Below are 22,699 nucleotides of genomic sequence, written 5' to 3'. Positions count from 1 at the left end.
TCGCAAAAAACACCTCTGTTTTCTTCCCAAAATTTGGATGTGTCCACGTTGCGCTTTGGGGCGTTTCCTGTCGCGGGCGCTAGGCCTACCCACACAAGTGAGGTATCATTTGTATCGGGAGACTTGGGGGAACGCTGGGTGGAAGGAAATTTGTGGCTCCTCTCTGATTCCAGAACTTTCTGCCACAGAAGTCTGAGGAACATGTGTTTTTTTAGCCAAATTTTGAGGTTTGCAAAGGATTCTGGGTAACAGAACCTGGTCCGAGCCCCGCAAGTCACCCCTCCTTGGATTCCCCTAGGTCTCTAGTTTTCAGAAATGTACAGGTTTGGTAGGTTTCCCTAGGTGCCGGCTGAGCTAGAGGCCAAAATCTACAGGTAGGCACTTCGCAAAAAACACCTCTGTTTTCTTCCAAAAATTTGGATGTGTCCACGTTGCGCTTTGGGGCGTCTCCTGTCGCGGGCGCTAAGCCTACCCACACAAGTGAGGCATCATTTTTATCGGGAGACTTGGAGGAACGCTGGGTGGAAGGAAATTTGTGGCTCCTCTCAGATTCCAGAACTTTCTGCCACAGAAATGTGAGGTGAGGTTTGCAAAGGATTCTGGGTAACAGAACCTGGTCCGAGCCCCGCAAGTCACCCCTCCTTGGATTCCCCTAGGTCTCTAGTCTTCCGAAATGCACAGGTTTGGTAGGTTTCCCTAGGTGCCGGCTGAGCTAGAGGCCAAAATCTACAGGTAGGCACTCCGCAAAAAACACCTCTGTTTTCTTCCAAAAATTTGGATGTGTCCACGTTGCGCTTTGGGGCGTTTCCTGTCGCGGGCGCTAGGCCTACCCACACAAGTGAGGTATCATTTTTATCGGGAGACTTGGGGGAACGCTGGGTGGAAGGAAATTTGTGGCTCCTCTCAGATTCCAGAACTTTCTGCCACAGAAATGTGAGGAACATGTGTTTTTTTAGCCAAATTTTGAGGTTTGCAAAGGATTCTGGGTAACAGAACCTGGTCCGAGCCCCGCAAGTCTCCCCTCCTTGGATTCCCCTAGGTCTCTAGTTTTTAGAAATGCACAGGTTTGGTAGGTTTTCCTAGGTGCCGGCTGAGCTAGAGGCAAAATCTACAGGTAGGCACTTCGCAAAAAACACCTCTGTTGTCTTCAAAAAATTTGGATGTGTCCACGTTGCGCTTTGGGGCATTTCCTGTTGCGGGCGCTAGGCCTACCCACACAAGTGAGGTATCATTTTTATCGGGAGACTTGGGGGAACGCTGGGTGGAAGGAAATGTGTGGCTCCTCTCAGATTCCAGAACTTTCTGCCACAGAAATGTGAGGAACATGTGTTTTTTTAGACAAATTTTGAGGTTTGCAAAGGATTCTGGGTAACAGAACCTGGTCCGAGCCCCGCAAGTCACCCCTCCTTGGATTCCCCTAGGTCTCTAGTTTTCAGAAATGCACAGGATTGGTAGGTTTCCCTAGGTGCCGGCTGAGCTAGAGGCCAAAATCTACAGGTAGGCACTTCGCAAAAAACACCTCTGTTTTCTTCCAAAAATTTGGATGTGTCCACGTTGCGCTTTGGGGCGTTTCCAGTCGCGGGCGCTAGGCCTACCCACACAAGTGAGGTACATTTTTATCGGGAGACTTGGGGGAACATAGATTAGCAAAACAAGTGTTATTGCCCCTTGTCTTTCTCTACATTTTTTCCTTCCAAATATGGGAGAGTGTGTAAAAAAGACATCTATTTGAGAAATGCCCTGTAATTCACATGCTAGTATGGTCACCCCGGAATTCAGAGATGTGCAAATAACCACTGCTCCTCAACACCTTATCTTGTGCCCTTTTTGGAAATACAAAGGTTTTCTTGATAGCTATTTTTTACTCTTTATATTTCAGCAAATGAATTGCTGTGTACCCGGTATAGAATGAAAACGCACGTCAGGGTGCAGCTCATTTATTGATGAACCTACAAGCCCTATGTATCCCCGCAACCAGAGGAGTCCAGCAGACGTAACGGTATATTGCTTTCGATAATCTGACATTGCAGGGAAAAGTTACAGAGTTAAACGTAGAGAAACATTTATGTTTTTTTCACCTCAATTTCAATATTTTTCTTTTTCAGTTGTTATTTTCTGTAGGAAACCCTTGTAGGATCTACACAAATGACCCCTTGCTGAATTCAGAATTTTGTCTACTTTTCAGAAATGTTTAGGTGTCTGGGATCCAGCATTGGTTTCATGCCCATTTCTGTCACTGACTGGAAGGAGGCTGAAAGCACAAAAAATTGCAAAAATGGGGTATGTCCCAGTAAAATGCCAAAATTGTGTTGAAAAATTGGGTTTTCTGATTCAAGTCTGCCTGTTCCTGAAAGCTGGGAAGCTGCTGAGTTTAGCACCGCAAACCCTTTGTTGATGCCATTTTCAGGGGAAAAACCACAAGCCTTCATCTGCAGCCACTTTTTCAATTTTTTTTAAAAAAAACAAAGTTTTCACTGTATTTTGGCCAATTTCTTGGCCTCCTTCAGGGGAACCCACAAAGTCTGGGTACCTCTAGAATCCCTAGGATGTTGGAAAAAAAGGACGCAAATTTGGCTTGGTTAGCTTATGTGGACAAAAAGTTATGAGGGCCTAAGCGCGAACTGCCCCAAATAGGCAAAAAAAGGCCGGGCACAGGAGGGGGAAAAGGCCTGGCAGCGAAGGGGTTAAAGCATTAGGGGGCATATTTACAAGAAAGTGGCGCATTAGCTTTGACGTGCCACTTTTCTTGTGCCCCCCCTTGTGCCCCCTTACTGACACAATGTTTGTGCCATATTTAGAATATGGCGCACCATAGTGCATGTTAGGACAATAGCCTCAAAGATTTTGGATGTTATTGTGGTACTTTGCAGGATTAGAGCCATAAATTGTGGAGTTAACCCTGAAAAAGTAAAGGGAGGCCCATTGAAAGTAATGGGTGCGTCATTTTAAAGCCTTCCTTAACCAGTCATCAAAAATGGTGCTAAACATGGCACAGTGAAATGAAAATTTCAATGTGCCATTTTAACACGTCTCCCTGCATGGGAACGCCTCCCTTGCATACATTATACCTGGCTCAGGTATAATGTGGCACAACGGGTTACAAAATGCTGCAATGCATGCATTATGACACTGTGTAAATATGGCAAAGGAGAATGGCCTCCTTAACGCAACATTAGCATAGAAAATGATGCGAGTTTGGTGCTAAAAGGTGCTAGGGCCTTGCAAATCTGGCCATAGATGTCTCCTCTATCCATTATTGCTCCATATAGGTTTATTTTTAGGCAAATAGATATTACAAAACTAAATTATCGTCAATCCATTACCCCATTTTTCACTCTCAACCTAAATTGTGTATTGACAATTGTTTGAAGACGTACCTTTCATGAACTGAAGATCTCAAAAGCTAGTCCTCTTCCAAACTCATTATTTCCTTTCAAAATCTCCATAAGCTGTGTTTGCTCCGACTTGGGCCGGTTGAGTTAGGTGGTCATGTCTTTGGTTGGCATTTCTACTGATTATTTTGGCATCCATTCAGTCAAAGGGGCTCTCTCAGGCCTTCTGAGGAGGGTGCAAGTTTACATGATATGTTCGGATATGCAGATTGTTCAAACATTAATAGGTTTAGATCCTTTTGTTTTAAACCAATTGATCATCTGTCCGAATCTGTAATTTAATTGCTTTGAACAGGCATAGTATAAGCTTCTGGGTCTTATAATGAAATGTATTTTTCTATTGTAATGCAACTTAGTAGTTCTTTCCCAGGGTTTTCTGGGTAATGAAGTTTTTTCTTGGCTCCGTCTTTATGAAAGCAAGAAAAGAGAGCATAATATTCACCTCAGCGTCCTTAATAAAATGTAACCTTTCAGACACCACGGCTAGGAAAGTCTCATTTTGTGGCATGTAACATAAAATCATAATGTACATAAAATAAGGACCTCCATACCATTTTATGATTGCAAGGCATTTTGCCACAACATGTTATTAATGCTTTTGTTGGTATAGTGGTTGAGTATGTAGGTACATATCCCTTTTGACCAGGGTTCAAAACTCACCTGGAGGAATTTAGGTTTATGTTGTTTTTCATTTTTATTTTATTTCACCAAAATGAAAGAGGTCCCATTATAAATCAACCCTTAGCACTGTCGGAGAGATTTGTGGCCTATTTACTCATGGCAGTGCATGTCAGAAATGTGTTACATGCTGTGGCATGTGGCATGGGGGTGCCTGGTTTGCGCTGAAATAAATCCCTTAGTTTGTGGAATGAGAAAGGAGGCTTGTATAATAAAAATAAATGCATGGGGCCAGTGCCTGGGTGAAAGAGAGGCCCACCTCGCTTATGAAGCTAATTTGCAGCTGTGAATTTGTGGCATGTCACCTAAAAATAACCATGAAAATAAAGGAAGGACTGCAATACCATTACTATGATTGCAAGGTATTTAGCCATCATGTAGGGCCAGTAACCTGGATGGCATAGTTTTAATGTAGATTTTCCTAGTAATTTATGAAGTAAAATCTTAATTTTATTAAACACATGGAGGCGAGTATTATGACTTCTAATCTTGCATTTATTTTAACAGTAGCAGTCAAGATAACATGATAATCAACACTCCCGAAGGCTGAACAAAAATAGCCAATGAGAGGAAAAAACGTCTGATTCGCACCCACCAATAGCGTGACTAACATGAATATAACACTTAACTTGACTGCCCTCTTTTCTTGTGCGAGAGATCATAGATAAATATTAAACAGAGGAAATATAGCCAACACAACATAACAAGCTAAAATCAAAGCACACATGTTTTGGTAAAGTTCACAAAAGTTAGTCCTGGAATCCAACTGAAAGAGACAGCCAACTGAGCCATCAATGGAAGCAGTGCAGAAGAATAGTGTGTCAGTCTCAAGGAAGGAAATGGAACTTTATGAGGATGTTGATTGAGAAATATTGTCTATGAGGGACGGAAGAAAGAGCATAGATAAAAATAAAATCTGTTGCACTGGGATAATACTCACTTCCTTGTCTTTAATAAAATTACGACTTTCCTTCAAAACTTACTAGGAAAATCTACATTTTATGGCAAGACCGAAAGGCTCATATTATGCTATTTTAAAGCATAAAAACAACTATGGTAGAAGCTTTAACAACTGGTTTACAAAAAAATGTACAGAAAACAGAATCGTTAGACCAATCAGCTGATCTCAGAATATCCTCCAACCAGAAACCACCAGCCCAAAAAGCTTTAGACGCCATAGCACCTCTGGCTGAATGAGCCCCAAAAGAGGAAGTATCAATGCCTGCCATGGCATGGCCCATTTAACCCAGTGAGGTTTCCTAAAAGAAATTAGAAATTAGGTATCCGAGGAGGTTCTGAGATCAACTGTAAGGTGTTTGTATACTTTAAGACATCGTGCTACACAACGTTTGGGATGATCTAGGCAATATGGGTAAAATACAGATGTTAAATTTGTCTTTGTACATTTAGAAATAGAAAACATCACGCTTGAAGCTGTAAACTGTCTACATGTGATATTTAAAGCTCTGACATCGGAAAGACATTTAATGGAAATAAGACACAATAACAGTAAGTTTTCCTGACAACATTTTAAAAGATAATGCCTCATTATCTGGCCACGCCAGGAATAAGTTTAAAACAACACTCACATCTCATAGAAAACTGTATTTTGGCATAGGAGGATTAGAAACTTCTACTCCCTTTAAAAGTTGACAGGCAAGAGGATGTTCACCAGCTGGCTTTCCCTTGACATATAGGTGATTGACCGAAATAGCCGATCTATAGAGGTTGATGGTACGGTAAGTTTTCCCTTTACTGGCTTCCGCCACTAGAAAGTTAATAATGTAGACTATAGCCACTGAAAAGGGATTGATATGTTTTTCCTTACACTAGCCTGACCAAGGAGTAAAGGCTGATTTGTATGCTTTGGTTGTTCAAGGGGCCCAGGATTTGTTGATGTAATTTGAAGCTTCTGATGAAATTAACCTAGTAGGTTAGGCTGACCCGTCACCTTCCAAGTTGAAAGAACAAGGGACTTGTCCAACACTAGATGGTGTGGATTCTCCTATGGGTCTAGAAGAAGAGAGGGAAAGGATGGAAGAAGAACAGGGAAATCCATGGACAGTCTAGAAGGGACGGGAATCAGACTGGAGCAGTCCAAAAAGGAACCATTAGAACAAGAGTTGCCTCCTGTCGCCTGACCTGAGCCAAAACTGTGTTTATCATGATGAACTAATCCTGCGAAAAAGCATCTGAGGCCAGAGCTAATGGATCTGGATGCCAACTGAAAAAGAGAGACAATTGGTGATTGAGTCTGGAAGCAAAAAGGCCTACATTGAACGGTCCCCATTTGCGAGAAATATCGTTGAAGAGAGAAGGATGAAGTTTTCAGTCACTGGAATCTGTTAGGAACCAAGAATGCCGATCCGCTACAGAATTTTGTGAACCTGAAAGGTATTCAGCCTTCAGGGAAATTTTGTTGCAGAGACAGAATTCCCTAACTCTGCTAGGGGTTTGGATTTGGTTCCTCCCAAATGGGTGATATTTCTTACCGCAGAAACATTGTCCATGAGAAGAAGAATAGAAAAATACATTTTGTTTTTCGCTAGGCTTCTGATTGCAAAGAAGCCTACAAGCATCTCTAAACAATTCATGTGCAATTTGAACTCCTCTGGCAACCATGTACCTCCAGTCCAGATGTCTCCACATCGGGTGCCACCCATCAGACTTTCATCTGATTCAAATACAAGATCTTGGGCTGATGCGAAGAAAGATTTGCTGTTCCAGGTATCTGAATGGTCTAACCACCTTTGAAGTTCTAGCTGGGATTCTGTGTGTAAGTTTATGTAATCGGAATACGCTAGACCCTTGCGCAAATTATGAATTTTTAATCTTTGCCGGGCTCGATGACCTGGAAAAACTGCATGAATGGAGGAAGAAATCAGACCTACTATTCTTGCCAGTGCTCTAAGAGAAATGGAAGCACTGTGTCAGTTCTGAATGAACTCTTCTTTGATAGTCTTAATTTTTGCAGAAGGTAAATGCAGAGTGGCAGAAGAAGAATCAATTAGAAATCCAAGGAATTCTATCTGTTTTGAAGGATATAGGAAGGATTGTTCTCTGTTGATGAGGAATAGTAGTTCTGAAAGGAGAGAACAAGTGGTTTGTATTTGAGAATGAAGAGAGAGTATGGATTGATTCATTAATAGAATGTCGTCCAAATATATTATTAACCTGATTCCCTGAGATCTGAGAAAGGCTACCACTGGTTTCATTAGTTCGGTGAAGCACCAGTGAGCCAATGAAAGATCGAAAGGAAGGGAAGAAAAATGGTCGGTTTTGTTACGCCACTGGAATTGTCAAAATTTGGGATAGTCTGGACAATGGAGCAGTAGTGAGGTAAGAGGCTCCTCTGGGTAATTGGGAGTGTTGGATTGTCAGACTTAGGGGGTTATTCCAACTTTGGAGGAGGTGGTAATCCGTCCCAAATGTGACGGATTTACCACCAGCCGTATCACGAGTTCCATAGGATATAATGGACTCGTAATACGGCTGGTGGTATATCCGTCACTTTACCGTCACTTTTGGGACGGATTACCACTTCCTCCAAAGTTGGAATAACCCCCTTAGTTCGGACGGAAGGGTTAATAGCAGCAAAATTCAGAAATGCTTGCAGTGTTTTTGAATGGATGCGTGAGACTGAAACTGTGAGATTCTGTCTCTGTAACCCTTTGGAGACCATTTAGTCTGCTTGAATGCATGTCTCGCATTTTCTGCGAGTGTTGGGGGCTGACAACACCATAATGTGCTGGGTGTAGTAGCCTGTTTCAAATTTACTTTGGTTTGATTATCATTTTAGTATTTGTAAGTGGACACATGCCTCCTGCAATGCCTTCAGATATTCTTGGTGAAGCCAGTCAGCCTTCACCAACCCTAATTAGTATTCTGGGACTTGTAGTTTTGATTTTAGGGTTATAAAGCTGAGGATTCAATATCCTAGCAGGTGGATTGTAAATGAAAGGAACAGATGTTCAGAATATTTTTTTATGGTTTATGGAGAGTCTTGAAGTATTTATGTGTAGCATATGCCTGGTACACTTTTTCACTGCCTGATTCGTGTTTTGGCTCCTAGAGCTGATCCAAAGCCCTGGTTCGGCTCTCCACATTACTTATTTGGCTTGTCAACCTTTAGATTAATACCTACTTATCATAATGTCGACCTCAAAGAAAACCTTTGACCTATATATGCTGATGAAAAACGTCGTTGATATTTTTTTATTTCTCCTGTACGGCTCTTGTAATTCATGGATTAAATCAACCTACGTTCACATTGGTCAACATTTAAAACACATATTTAGCTGTTTCAATTTACTGTTTAACTAAAGGTCATGTTGAATCAAAATGAAAAAAACACTGACATTTGTCAAACCGGCGCGCAAAGCTCATGTCTTGATACCTTTGATTTAGATTGGATTCTTTTCTGAGATGCTCGTTTACTGGTGACACGCAACCGATGGTGATTCCTTGTACTGAGAAAGAAAGAAACATGATTTCACACCTGAGAACGTCTCTGACTGACACAAGCACTGCACACCCACGAGTTGTGTCAAAGCAATGGCTGCGATCTGAGCTTAATAGTCAAACTACGGCCTGAAGCCGTTAAATCAGGGCTGGGCTGTTACTCCTTTAAGGAGGAGAGGGATGATGAGAACAAATCCTGGTAGTCATTCAGACAAGCAATGAAAATGGAGTTTGAAAATTTTGGCCTAAACCATTGATGACATAATTGGAAAGAAATTAAGACGAACATGTTAACGAAGTAAAACGTTTGTACGTGATGTTAACACAAAACACAAAATGGTGTAGCGTAGAAGACATTATTTCAGAGCTATCAGCTATCTCTACATGCAGTAATGTGTCAGTCAGTATCTATCTATCTATCTATCTATCTATCTATCTATCTATCTATCTATCTATCTATCTATGTATCTATCTATCTATCTATGTATCTATCTATCTATCTAGATAAATGAAGCAGCATGAGAGGTATGGACTTTGCAAAAGTAGAAAAACTTTTCTAATGAGCAGTAGAGAATTTCAAAAGCTGATTTGATTTTAACAATCTATGTGTGATTTAGGGTGGCTATAAGGACTCCACATACATAAAAAGTGTGACAAAATATGGCAGCACAGCCAGATCTGCTAACTTTGGAACTCAGGAACAAGGTTGGAGCTTCAGTGTTTGCTCAATATACAGTGATTCTGGGCAAATCACATAGGCCCTCATTATGACATCAGTGGTCTTTTTCAAAGACTGACGATGCCACGGACGCCAACAAACTGCCAGTGCTGGCGGTATGTTCGGCACGACATTATGACATATCCGCTGGGCCATCAGAAATGTCACCACAACATTGAAGTCGGCTCGTAATGGAGCCGGCGGCAATGTTGAGGTCCGTTGGGTGCAGCAGCACCTGTCGCGCATTCCACTGCCCGTAATTCGGGCAGTGGAATGTGCAATGGTGCTGTGCATGGGGGCCCTCCGAGTCTCCCATACCGTCGGCCTTTCCATGGCGGTGTTTACCACCGCCGGGACAACCAGGTGGCAGACTGGCGGCAGCCTGGCGGTTTCGGCAGTATTACTGTCGCATCTCAGCTACGGTCATAATGTAACGGTAAGTACCGCCAGCCTGTTATTGGTACTACCGCCACATTATCGCATCCTGCTGGGGTCGTAATTACCCCAATAATCTCCCCCTTGCCTACAAATTAATGTGACATTGTGTAATGTAACTGGTGTTCATGTACAGCGCCCCAATAGCTTGTAGGCGTCGAGTTCTATAAAACTGCGAAACAAACAAAAAATATATTATGATAAACATAATACGTTGGTTTTACATTATTGATAAACATCTACTATACAGTGTGCAAGGCACTTTTATGTGATGTTGTTGCCACAGTCCTATATGTTATACATATATTTGCCTGTCTTTCCCTCCTTTGCGCATAGAAAAGGTAGTACCAACTTTTACACTGCATAAAAAGGTATCCTCATTTTAATTCATTAACACCAATATAAATATGGGTTAATTTGATCAGAAAGTGGAGATAAAAAACCTGGCCGTGAGGAGCATTGAAAAGTACTCAATCTCCCATGGTAAGGGGGGAATATATGTATTTCTTTATTTTGAAAACGAAAACCCCATCTTGAGATTTTCTTTTTCAAAATAAACTCTAAGTTTGTTGTAGGGCTCCGTCATGTTGATTGGTTTGTATGGCAAAATCGATGCACTGACAGGAACCACTGTGATGGTGGTTCCTGCCAATGCTAGAATGCTTACTGGGCCTGTGGATATTTCTAAATTTCAATGTAGACACCTCCATCAGGGTGATGAGTAATTAACTCAGTTGCCCTGGCAGCGACAGGCAGCAGCCAAAATATAAATGAGGTCCTTAGTCTCTATGTTGGAAGACAATGTGACAGTACTCAAATCTGTCATCTCTACTTCTAACTACTGCTCAAAACTATTGAAGAAAGCGCATAACATGCAGAAAACAGATCAAGATGCTACAAACTCAGATTGATACTGTCCAAGCAAGGGCCCACACTCTAGTCAGGTTAAAAGAGAATCACCCTCAGCAAACCCCTGCTTATCCCCTTGGTAGCTTGGCACGAGCAGTAGGCTTAACTTCAGAGTGCTAGGTATAAAGTATTGGTACCCACACACACAGTAACTGAATGAAAACACTACAAAATGACACAACACAGTTATTAGAAAAATAGGAACTATTTATCTAAACAAAACAAGAACAAAACAATAAAAATCCACAATACACAAGTCAAGCCAATTAAAAAGCAAAAAGAGTCTTGTAGAGTCTTGTAGCAAACACTACTAACACTACTAACTACCAACACTGTTAGCGTGAAAATGTACCTTGGGTGCGTCAAAAATAACCCGGTCAAAAAGGGCTTGCGATGCATCGATTTCACTCACATCAACGCGACTCCGATCTGCAGCTGAAAAATCGACGCGCTACTGGCTTTGCAGCTGAAAATTTTAAGAGAATATCCATCCTCTGATGCACCAAGGGTCATGCCTGTTGTCCTCATTTTATAAGAAACCCACTTAACAGGCTCCAGATATCCTTTCTTAGAGTGTTATGACTGTGGTAGAGTCCTCCATCCAGGGTTCACTAAAGGTTCTAGAGAGGTAACCAAACTCCTGCACAGGATCTTTCCTCTCGTAGTCTCCGAGACAAACCCTGACCCCCTTGGTAAATATGTTGCAATAGTAGGATTCCTTGAAAGGAAAAAAAAAACATTTTGTCAGTGTACATATCCAATCCCAACAGCATAAACCTACTCTCACTGAGCTCAATATGTAATTCTGAAATTCACTCAAGGTGCCATTGTTGTTGGAGAGGTTTTTAATGCTTCACCTAACCCAAGCATAAGCACCTCAGCTGCCCCCACTAAGAGATGATTATGGAAAAATAATTATGGATTGGATGAGTTCACTCCGATTGTGTATATTGAAATAATTATATGCCCACAATCACAACAAGAAATAATGACAGTTCAAAGTCTCTTTAGTAGCTTTGAAAAAAGGCTCACATCATTTGGAACGGTCCTTCATGAGTTGAAGGACCAATGAGTCACAAAAATACATACTGATGCGCTTCAAGATTCAGCTCAGAATTCACCTTAAAGGAGAAGAAGTGGAAAGCAGGAGTAATGAGCAAGACAAGAAACGGGAATAACCAATTTACCCTATCGGAGGTGCCCCTCTCTCGTATGACTCTCTGTGAGAATTTTTTTGAAGTGTGCAAATATGAGTGCACATGTTCTTCATATGCAGCATATGATGTGGTTCAAGAAATCAAGGCTTCCTGGTGGAGAAATTGGACAAGGTCCTAATATCTGTTCTTCTCTGTTTAACAGGTTTGCAGAACTACATCTTGTATCTTAAATCATGTTTGAACACTGTGGGGGTCATTACAACCCTGGAGGTCTTTGACCGCCAGGGTTGTTTTGGCAGATTTCACCACCAGCAGGCTGGCGGTGAAATTCTTGGTATAACGACCGCCGGGACCGGCGGTTTCCCTCCACTTTAGTCCAGGCGGGAGTAATCCTCCAGGGCAGCGCTGCCCAGGGGATTACGAGTCCCCCTCCCGGCAGCCTTTTCATGGCGGTTTCCACCGCCATGAAAAGGCTGGCGGAAAGGGGAGTCACTGGGCCCCTGGGGGCCCCTGCACTGGGCAGTGCAGGGGCCCCCTGCCACAGCCCCGTGCAGGTTTTCACTGTCTGCTATGCAGACAGTGAAAAGCGCGACGGGTGCAACTGCACCCGTCGCACGGGCGCAACACTGCCGGCTCCATTTGGAGCTGGCTCCTGTGTTGCGGCCGAGATCCCCGCTGGGCCAGCGGGTGGAAACCAGGTTTCCACCCGCCGGCCCAGCGGAGATCTCATAATGGCTGTGGCGCGAGTGCGGCGGCATTGGCGGCCGCCCAGTGGTCACACCTTGGCGAGCGGCTTCAGCCATTCGCCAAGGTCGTTATGACCCCCTGTATGTTTAAACAATGTCGCCACTATTGTGTCTCTTTTTTATGACATACAGCTGCAAATGATTCATTGGAATCAGAGATTGACTCAGGAGGGTCTTCTATTGTGTGGTATTATGGCTGAGAGACAGGTTACAATTAACTGGCCTTCGCCAATGGGACATAATTGGCATTACAAACCCAGGCATATGGCAAGGATCACGTGTGTGGTCGAACCTACTTTACACTGGCCAAACTCAATTTTACAAATATCTACAGCTGCGTCATCAATTGTCTGGTCACCAAACTAAACTCTCAGACGTCGAAAAAAACAATCTTCTAGAAGCTTACATTCTGATGGGAAAATAAGGTAGAAGAGAAATTTCATAGATCTACTGCACTTAGGTCATTACTGCCCCGGAACAATTTGTAGTCCTTAAATAAAAGTGGAGGGATCGATTTCCCCCCTTGTTGACATGGGATGGCTGAGGTTCAGATGACCCCTAGAGATATCAACCTGACTTATGCTGATTTTACCTAAATACCTACACATGACATACTGTACACACCAACAGCTGTGGCATGCATACTGGACTCCTACCCCTATCTGCTTTAGATGGTTTAGTCTAAAGCCAACCTTCATCACTTAATCAGGAACTGTCTTAAAATCACCCAGTATTAGCAGACAATAGAAAGAGTGCTGGCTCAAGACTTAAGGTGACTGGTTGAACTATCACCATAAGTGGTCCTATGAGGGATCCCAGATGACTTGTGAGGGACTACAGAGAGCACATGTTTATAAGAATGGTTATCATAATGCCAGAAAGAGATGCTGCGTGTAAATGGAAATCCCCTGACCCTCCCACAATACCAGAATGGGGTGCAGCATTGAACTGACATGAACATCAAGAGGAATCCATATACATAGCTAGAGACTGCCATCACAAACATTCTAAGATTAGGAAAAATTGTGGGATTATTATGGACTCATAATCAATCAGAGTGATGCACACTTATGAAAAATGAAAGCAACAAAAAATAATACAGGGGTGTGATTTTATTTTTATCTGTTTTGATACCACATGGAAACAGTTAATTCACTGGTCAACATCGGAATTCCTTAAGTTCTCCAGAAACCTGATTGAAGTGCTAGACTGATAGATGTCAATTTGCCAGATTGCATGCTGCCTTCTCCTGCATCTCTCAAGTCGTCACAGAACCAAGGGAGGTGTGGGATAGAGATGGAATGATCCACCAAATTCCATGTTAGCCGTGGTCGGAGGGTACCTTCGTTGTACTGGGGATTGTTGTAGCGCAGGAAGGGGAACCTTCCTTCACAAAAATAATCCTCTGAAGCAATTTCCTCTTTCTATGTGTGTTGTAGAATGCAGCACACATATAAATAAAACAAAACAAGGAGAAACAAGATGCTTCTCCTTAGTACACCTCACCTGGGAAGGCATAGCATTTTGGCACATTCCCAGGTCTTCCGCTTCTCATAAATCTGGGAATGTGTCAAAATCCATGGATGTCAATCAATAAATCAAGTAGTATTTGTAGAACACAGAAATGTCTCGCATGCAAGGTATCCATTAGAAAGCCAGATCTTGAGTTTGTTTCTGAAGTCTGCAAGGGAGGGTGCTCTTCGAAGGGGTAGAGCTAGGTCGTTCCAGGTCTAGGTGGTGATGTAGGAAAAGGAACGGCCACCGCTGAGGCTGTGACAGATTCAGGGTGTGTGTTGAGGGCTACTGAAGAGGTGTTTAAGTATTTGGCAGACTGATAGAAGGTCAGTCAGTGGTTAATATAAGCCTGTCCTTGATTGTGCAAGGCCTTGTAGGTGTGTGTGAGGATATTGAACTGGCACCTCTTCTGGATGGGGAGCCAGTGGAGGTTTCTGAGGTGAGGGTTGTTGTTGGCCCATTTGGGGCGGTGAGGGTCCACAATGAGTTGAGCTGCCATGTTCTGTATGGTCTGGAGTCTTTTGAGGAGTTGGATGGAGATGTCAGATTAGAGTGCATTGCCGGGTGATGAAGGCCCAAGTGATGGTTTTTCTGGAGTTGACTGGGATTCATCTGAAAATTCTGTGGAGTTTGTTGAGGATGTCAAAGCAAGAGGAGGCTACTCTGTTGATTCGTCACTTTATGGACAGTGGTGGGAGAGTAGGTCCTAGTTTGGCTGGCCACTGGCAATGGTTCCATATGGATGTGTTTCTCCCAAAGATAAGTACTTCTTTTTTTCCGGCGTTGAGTTAAGGCAATTGGCCTTTATCCAGTTGGCTACATTGGTCATGGAATCACAGAAGTTTGTTCTGGTGGTAGGTTGTCTTCGGTCAGCAAGAGGATGAGCAGTGTCATTAGTGTAGGATATGATGTTGAGGCTGTGGGATCTGACAATGTCCACAACGGGGATCATGTAGATGTTGAACATTGTGGCTGAGGGATGATCCTTGGGGTATGCCATATAGGATGTTCTTGCTTTCAGAGGTGTAAGGAGGCAGCTGAGTGCTCTGACTTAGTCCTGTAAGGAAGAAGGTGATCCATTTCTGGGCATTCTCTTGTATGCCGATGTTGTGGAGTCTGTTGATGAGGGTGTGGTGGGATATGGTGTGGAAATGCTCCTGGGAGGTCGAGGAGGAACAGGGCAGCAGTTTCCCACAATCAAGAAATGCTCTGATGCCATCTTTGACTGTGATCAGTGTGGCCTCTTTGCCATGGTTGGCTGAGAATCCTGTTTGGGAGATTTCAAGCAGGTTGTTTTGTTCCAAATATTTGGTAAGCTGTTGGTTGATGACCTTCTCAAGTACTTTGGCAGGGCAAGGGAGAAGAGAAATCAATCAATAATTTTTGAGTTTGCTGGGATTGGTAGATGGTTTCTTTAGGAGAGGTATGATCTCTGCGTGTTTTCATCTGTCCTGATAGATTGCCATGGGGATGAAGGTGTTGAGGATGCTAGTGAGTTTGGTGCTGTTATGATTGATTCTGAGGTTGCAAAACTGATGGGAGCAAGGGTCGGTGAGTTCTCCAGAGTGGACTTATGACATGAATGCTGTTCTGAGATGTGTGCATGCAGTACGCTGGACGATCGAGGGGGTCTACGTTGTATACGGTAGCAATCTTGCTGTGAAAATATTCCAAGAAGGTGTCGCCAAGTTCTTAGGAAGGGCGGATTCTTTTCTCTGTGACTGCTTGGTTGGAGTATACCTTGATTGTTTTGAATAGTTCTTTCATGTGGCAGGCTGCTGTATTGATGTGGGCTGTGATGTCTACTCTCTAGGCATCCATGATTTGCCAGTGGTAGTTGGTGAGAGTTCCTTTGCGGGCAGCTCTGTTGAAAGGGTTCCTGGTCGATTGGAATCATTTCTCAAATTAGTAGCAGCTGTGCTTTAAGATTTTGAGCTCTGGGGTGTACCAGCTGGCTTGTCTTGAGGTTGTGTTGCTTCTCACTGGCTTCATCAGGGCAACTCTGTTGGCTCATTCAGTGATCCAGGTGGGGAAGTTCTGGACAGCCTATTACAGGTCTGATGAGGCTCTGGGTTGGGAGGTGCTGAGGGCCTAAGTCCACTGAGTCTCTGTTACCTTGCCCCACCTGTGGTAGGAGGAGCTGTGGTGCTTGGTGGTGGAATGCTGGTAATGAAGTGAACAATGGTGTGGTCTGGCTAAATGAGTTCTGTGCCACAGCTGAATTTGTCTCTGTCACTGGAGGTGAAGAGGGGGTCAAGTGTGTGTCTGGCTTTGTGCATTAGTTTTGTGACCAGCTGGGAGAGGCTAATGTTGTTTATGTTCTCCAGGAGTGCGCAAGAGTTCCCATCATTAGGGTCATCATGTGGGAATTTAGGTTGCTGAGGAGGATATGATGGTTGGAGTCGATGGCTGGTAGGGCAATGAGGTTTGGGATGGTGCTGCAGATTGACGGTTAAAGTCCCAGGGTCTGCATACAAGGCTCCTACCATTGTCGTGGTGTCAGTCAGTAGTTAGAAGTTGAGGTGTTCCATGAAAGGTGTGGGGTCATCGTCAGTAGAAATGCATTGGATGGTTTCCTTGAAGATGATGGCAATGCTTCCTCCACGTTTGTTGGTGCGATCTCGCTGTATCATCTTGTAGCAAAATGCTGCATGGGAACACACATGCAAGACGCATGGACTCCCAGGGTGTCAACATCAGGGCAGTGCGGTCTCTACGGGCGACTAGAATGCAAAAACCCAGCACTTTCAAGATAGCGTAATTTATGCATTGTGCTGATATGCTGTTGTTTAACCTTTTGCATTGCAGAGTTTAATCCTGAAGACTTATGTTCAAGGTGCTTATAAATACTGTTCATTTGCAATGTATTGCTGCAGGCTTTCAGAGTGTATCAGGGTGTGGTCCCTTTCCAGGGCTTTCTAGAAGCTTTCCCTGCAGCATGCCTGGGTGTGGTTTCTGGGCTGGGCCAAGACTCTATATAAGGGAGCCAGCCCAGCTCCACGTGTTCACTATTCAGAGGTCCTGGTGCAGAGCAGCAGCAACTTCCTGAGCTCCTGTTCTGGAGGCCTACTTTGATCCTCCAGGCCTTGTCCTTTCACTTTGTTGGTGATTCTTGATCAGGGCAGTAAGACGGAGGTCGGGCTGGGCCCCCGTCCAGTTCTCAAAAGCTTTTGAGTTCTTGGGCCTAATTTGCATGATAAAACAATTTGGCTCTTGTGCGTGTGAATGTGCACTTGGTGTTTCATGGCATTTACATGCTGACACTCCAATCGGCAAGATGCCCGATTCTTTGCTTGTGCTGAATTCATGGTATTCATTGTGCGCTACCATTTCATGGCATTCACATGGTGGCATTCGAATCGGCAAGACGCGTGATTCATTTCTTGTGCTTAACTCATGTTATTCATTGTGCGCTACCATTTCATGGCATTCACATGGTGGCATTCGAATCGGCAAGACGCTTGATTCATTTCTTGTGCGTAATTCATGTTATTCATTGTGCGCTACCATTTCATGGCATTCACATTGTGGCATTCGAATCGGCAAGAAGCGCAATTCATTTCTTGTGCTTAATTCATGTTTTTCATTGTGCGCTACCATTTCATGGCATTCACATGTTGGCATTCGAATCGGCAAGATGCGCAATTCATTTCTTGTGCTTAATTCATGTTATTCATTGTGCGCTACCATTTCATGGCATTCACATGGTGGCCTTCAAATCAACAAGACGCGTGATTCATTCCTTGTGCTTATTCATGAATATTCAGTGTGCGCTACCATTTTGTGGCATTCGCACGGTAGCATTCGAATTGGCAAAACGTGCAATTCATTTCTTGTGCTTAATTCATGATATTCATTGTGTGTTACCATTTCCTGGCATTTACGTGGTGATGTTCGAATCGGCAAGGCGCACAATTAATTTCTTCTGCTGAACTCATGTTACTCATAGTGCACTACCATTTCACGGCATTCAGATGGTGGCATTCGAATCGGCAAGACGTGTGATTCATTTCTTGTGCTTAATTCATGTTATTCATTGTGCGCAACCATTTCATGGCATTTAAAAACTCTTGTGAAAATCCACAATGTGCACAATTCATGTTCCTGCATTCTAAGAAACTAAAGTGCTAGAATTCTAGATGTTATGTTGTGTGTGCATAATAAGTCCCTTAAGTACAATTCCTATGGTGTCTCCTTCCCAGCTGTTCCATTATAATCAGAGAATTGGAGCTGTCTTGTGGTGGACGTGTTGGAAACGTGCGCAGACCCAGAGAAGCTGGTGAATCTGACAGAGGGACAGAATAACCAAAGTAGCTATTTGAGCTGCTTTTCTCTTCTCCAGATTTATGAAGCCATACAGGACCATGCAAGGTGGCATTGTGTGGCTTCATAAATCACATTTTTGAATTGTGTCCCACAAGCACCACACTGTGTGGTGCAAGTGCAATGCAACTGGGCTCATAAATATGGACCTGACATATTTTCAATTTCTTTGTTTATTGAGGCAGTGTTGATTGGAGAGTGGCACGGGAGAATGTCAGCACACCTAGGGGGCAAGGGAGGTCATCCCAGGATGTGTTTGGCTTACCCAGGACTCCGGTGTCATTGCCCAGCTGATTGATGTGATCAGCTGCACATAGGAGACAATTTGAATGGCCATAGGCAACCTGAGATAATAGTTGGACATCTCAGCTGGTGAGGAGCAGGGTGGCACCAGTTATTGCTTTTATTTTTTAAAGCAAATGCTGGGAAGGGTGTAATCAAGGGTTTTGGGGAGGTGCAGGTTGCCTGGTACTTATTTTTTTAAATTTTTAGGAAAGTTAAGGATTCAGCGGTGGGTGGAGGAGGTGGTAGGAAAGAACAAGTGTAGAAGTGGATGTCAAGACAACAAGTGTGCTACTGGAGGTCAGCCCATCTTGTACTCTCCCCTACCCCTTATGGCTCCACTGCTCTTACAGATATGTTTAGTTGCAGATTTGGAGAAGATTTGAATGGTTATACAAATTATACAATTGCAGACAGGAGGCTTCCAACAGCAAGTAGTTCTTCTGGGTTAAAATCAGAGACAACTCAAGCTTTGCTATTGTTCCATTCATTTTTCAACCTTTATTTGACTTTTAACAGTGCAAAAATACAGTAAAATATACTTTAAGTCCTTCAAAATTGTTATATCGTAATTGTATGAAGATGACCTGAACATACAGCAGTAATCCTCTAAAAGTATATGTTGTTTTCTACAAAACAGAGGTAGAACATCAGATTTCCACGTAAACTTAGGAGTCTCCCATAAAGCATTTTCAGGCCGACATCCAATAACCTGGAATCAACACACTGAAGGGAGAGTCACATTTCAATCAACCTTGAGCCTATAGAATTTTCCAGGCTCAATTAATATGATGGCAAAGGACCTCATTTGTTGCTTAGTATGACAGAGGGCATAAGCATCAACCCAGGTACCACATCAACCTCATTACAGTAAATAAAATCACTCAGCCAATCCTACTTCTTAGAGCCTGCCCTTTATCCTTAATGCATAAGAGAAGAAAAATAGCAAGAAATGTGACTATCATCACTCATATATGCTACTTATCCTAGAAGTGCTAAAAGTTTCATATGGTTCAGTTTTTCCATTCCAATCATAATAATGAAACTATCAAAGATTTCTACCCAGTATGTCATTATTATTATTTGCTAGTCCCAGGCTGGATGCATAAAATATGTGTTCAAAGTAAGGCAGTATTTCCACTAATGATCTTCACCATTCCTGAAAATGTTTTGATAGTGTGATAAGCTTGTTACTTTGTAGTGAAGCCACATATGCCTATTACTGATGGCTAGCTCCTCAGTTTAAGCATATTAATATTTCCACTGGGTGCCTATAAGGAGCAGGTCTAGGGCTACATTGCACGTATTTTTTACCACGTAGGCTTGACTTTGGTTGTAATGAACAAAAATGGAAAGTCAGTTAGCATGGAATGGAAACAGATAACATCTGCAACAAGGCAGAAAGCAGCTGTGGTCATGTATGAAGGCCAGCAAAACCCTGATTACAGATTAGCCCGTATTCAACAGGATAAACATGCAATAAATTCTGCATTACTTACAAACTCTTGCTATGGTATATATTGACCATTTGGAAACACATTATCCATGGAATTGAGACCTAACCTTTAGAAATGCACCACAATGGTAAATTTGTTATTATGAGTTTGATTATCTGCTAGCTTGTTTAGTCTGTTTGCTAAGCCCTGCTTGTGTATGCCACCTGGTCAGCTTAGGTACTAAGTCTACATAGTTGGTTGGTAAGGGTTGCAGATGGTTGATATGACAGTACAAGAAAATGTAAGGATATAGTTGTGGGTGAAACAATGAATAAAAAAGATGAGTTTGGGCAACACAAAAGATAGCTTCAATTTTAGAGCATTGATAATTCTCTATTTATGCACATGAATCAAGATATCCTACTTTATACAAAGACTTTATTTCCCCTAAGGTCAGTCTCTACTTAAGTGATTTGAGGGATAAGAAGAATGCTCCATTAACTGGGAATGAAATATTAAGATTAAATATAGCAGTTTTGGTAGTATAATCATTTTTATGCTATGAGCCCTGCCAGTTACAATGGATGCAAAATCTAATGTTTCACCTTAAATCTAATTTTGTCTATAATTCTTTTTCATATTTCTCTTTCAAATACCTTTATTGAAACATTTCAAGTAATTTAAAACAATACATAGACTGTTATCCCAGCAATAAGGTACACAAGCATATTAACATATGATAAGGCAACACAGACCACAGACATTATGCGTTTTAAAATTTTGAAGAGGGTTGTCCTGAATGGCCTCATAAAATTGCAGATGTTCCAACAAACATCATACAACAAAAATGAGGAAAAGCCACCTCATCTCCCTCTCAACACCCAGAGGAAAAAAGAGACCACAAGAATGGGTAAATGAGAGGAGGGATCAGAAGGGACAACCCAGGGATCTATGGTTATGGAGGTGGACAACCTGTATCTTGACGGATGAATTGTTTTAGAGTGGGAGTTACAGGGAGGGGTTACTTCAGGGGCTTCTTATACTTAGAGACTTGTGATTCCACCCATTTCAGTCAAAGAGGTGTAGCACTCTTAGCCTATTTTTTTTTATTTTTGTTCAGTAATCAAATCAATTAGTGTTTGACACTGGTATGTACATTTATTTTTAGAGTAGAAAAGCATTGAGTATTGCTCATGGGAATGTTGGTGGTGCCCTAAAAACTAAAGAATGTTATGTCACAGAGGTTCCTGGAAAGGCAGTTGCTGCTGGAACCTAGATGTCGGTGGCTGTGTAATGAATGTGTTCCTCAGCAGGAAGCAAAGATATGCCACCAGCACCTGGTCTGTTTCCGATGCTGGCTGGAGCAGCCATGTGCAGCGTTTCCCTTGGAGGGAAGTGTGCCCTCTTCATTATGATTCTCGATTTGAGCCCAGTTGAGTTTCCCCCTCCACTTAATTGACCACAATAGAAGGAAGTTTTTGAGGCATATTTAGTGGTTATTGATGAAGACACTTTTGCTTCCAAGAAGAAAACAGAACTTTTGGTGTAAAATTCGGATCCGGAAGGAAGGAGCATTTTAAAAACACTCTCAAGGGAAGTGGTAAATATTTGCACAGAATCTGACAAAGGTAGCAATGTCATTGATACGGTACACGAGTATGCGTCCATTATCAAAACTCTTGACGGTTTCAGGAGTATTGTCAATTGTGGCTGTATTTTATCCAGGTGTGGCTTCTTGGTTATGCCTTTGGATCTGAACGGCAAGGTATTAAACTCTATTTGTGAAGGACATATTGGAATTCATTTTATGAAGCACAGAATTGTGAAAGGTTTTTAGTGGCCTGAAGTTAACATGGCCATTGAAGGTTTTCCCTGGAATTGTTGTGCATGCATTATTAGTGACAAGGTGCAGGTGACCAGTCCCAGTCCTATCAATCCTGTGTTGCAAGTTGGCTTGTGTTGTAACAGGACCATATGGAGGGATGGGCAGTGTACAAATTATGGTTTTCCTTTAATTGACAACTTCACCAAATGGAATGAAATCAAATTTGTTGAAAGTTTGAATTCACACCCAGTCATTAGTTTTTTCAAGGAAGTGTTTCTGAGGGAAGGATATCCTGAAGGATATCCTGAAGGAATCGTGACCAACTATGGTGCCCAGTTGGTATCTGAGGAAATGGTAGTTTATAGAATTTACTGGCATTAAACACACCAGCACATCCTTGTATGAACTCCACTGCAGTGGCTTGGTTGAAACGTTGAATTGCATAATGAAGTACAATTAGCCAAAGAACAGGCTGGATTGGAAGGCTTTTCAAGGATCAAGTACAATTAGCCTTAGTGAAGTGGTTAGATTGGAAGGCTGTGAGAGGTAGATGTTGTGGGCCGTGAGAACAACATCCCACATCAGCACAGAAATGTCACTTTTTACGCTGTTAATAGTTAGAGTGGCTGGCCTTAAACTCAATAAAGAATGGACGGACAGGAAAGTGGTTGATGCTATGAAAGTAGGGTACGTGGTGGTAGATGTAAGACATGAAGTGCAAAATAAATATGCGACTGGTGGTGAGTGTTATAAAAAATAACCAGTGAAGGTGATTAATTTGGGGGGACTAAAGAAAACAGGTCACATTCAGAAAGGATTTTC

This window comes from Pleurodeles waltl, chromosome 6 (assembly GCF_031143425.1).
Source record: "Pleurodeles waltl isolate 20211129_DDA chromosome 6, aPleWal1.hap1.20221129, whole genome shotgun sequence".
NCBI lineage: Eukaryota > Metazoa > Chordata > Amphibia > Caudata > Salamandridae > Pleurodeles > Pleurodeles waltl.
Note: the sequence above shows the minus strand (reverse complement) of the source record.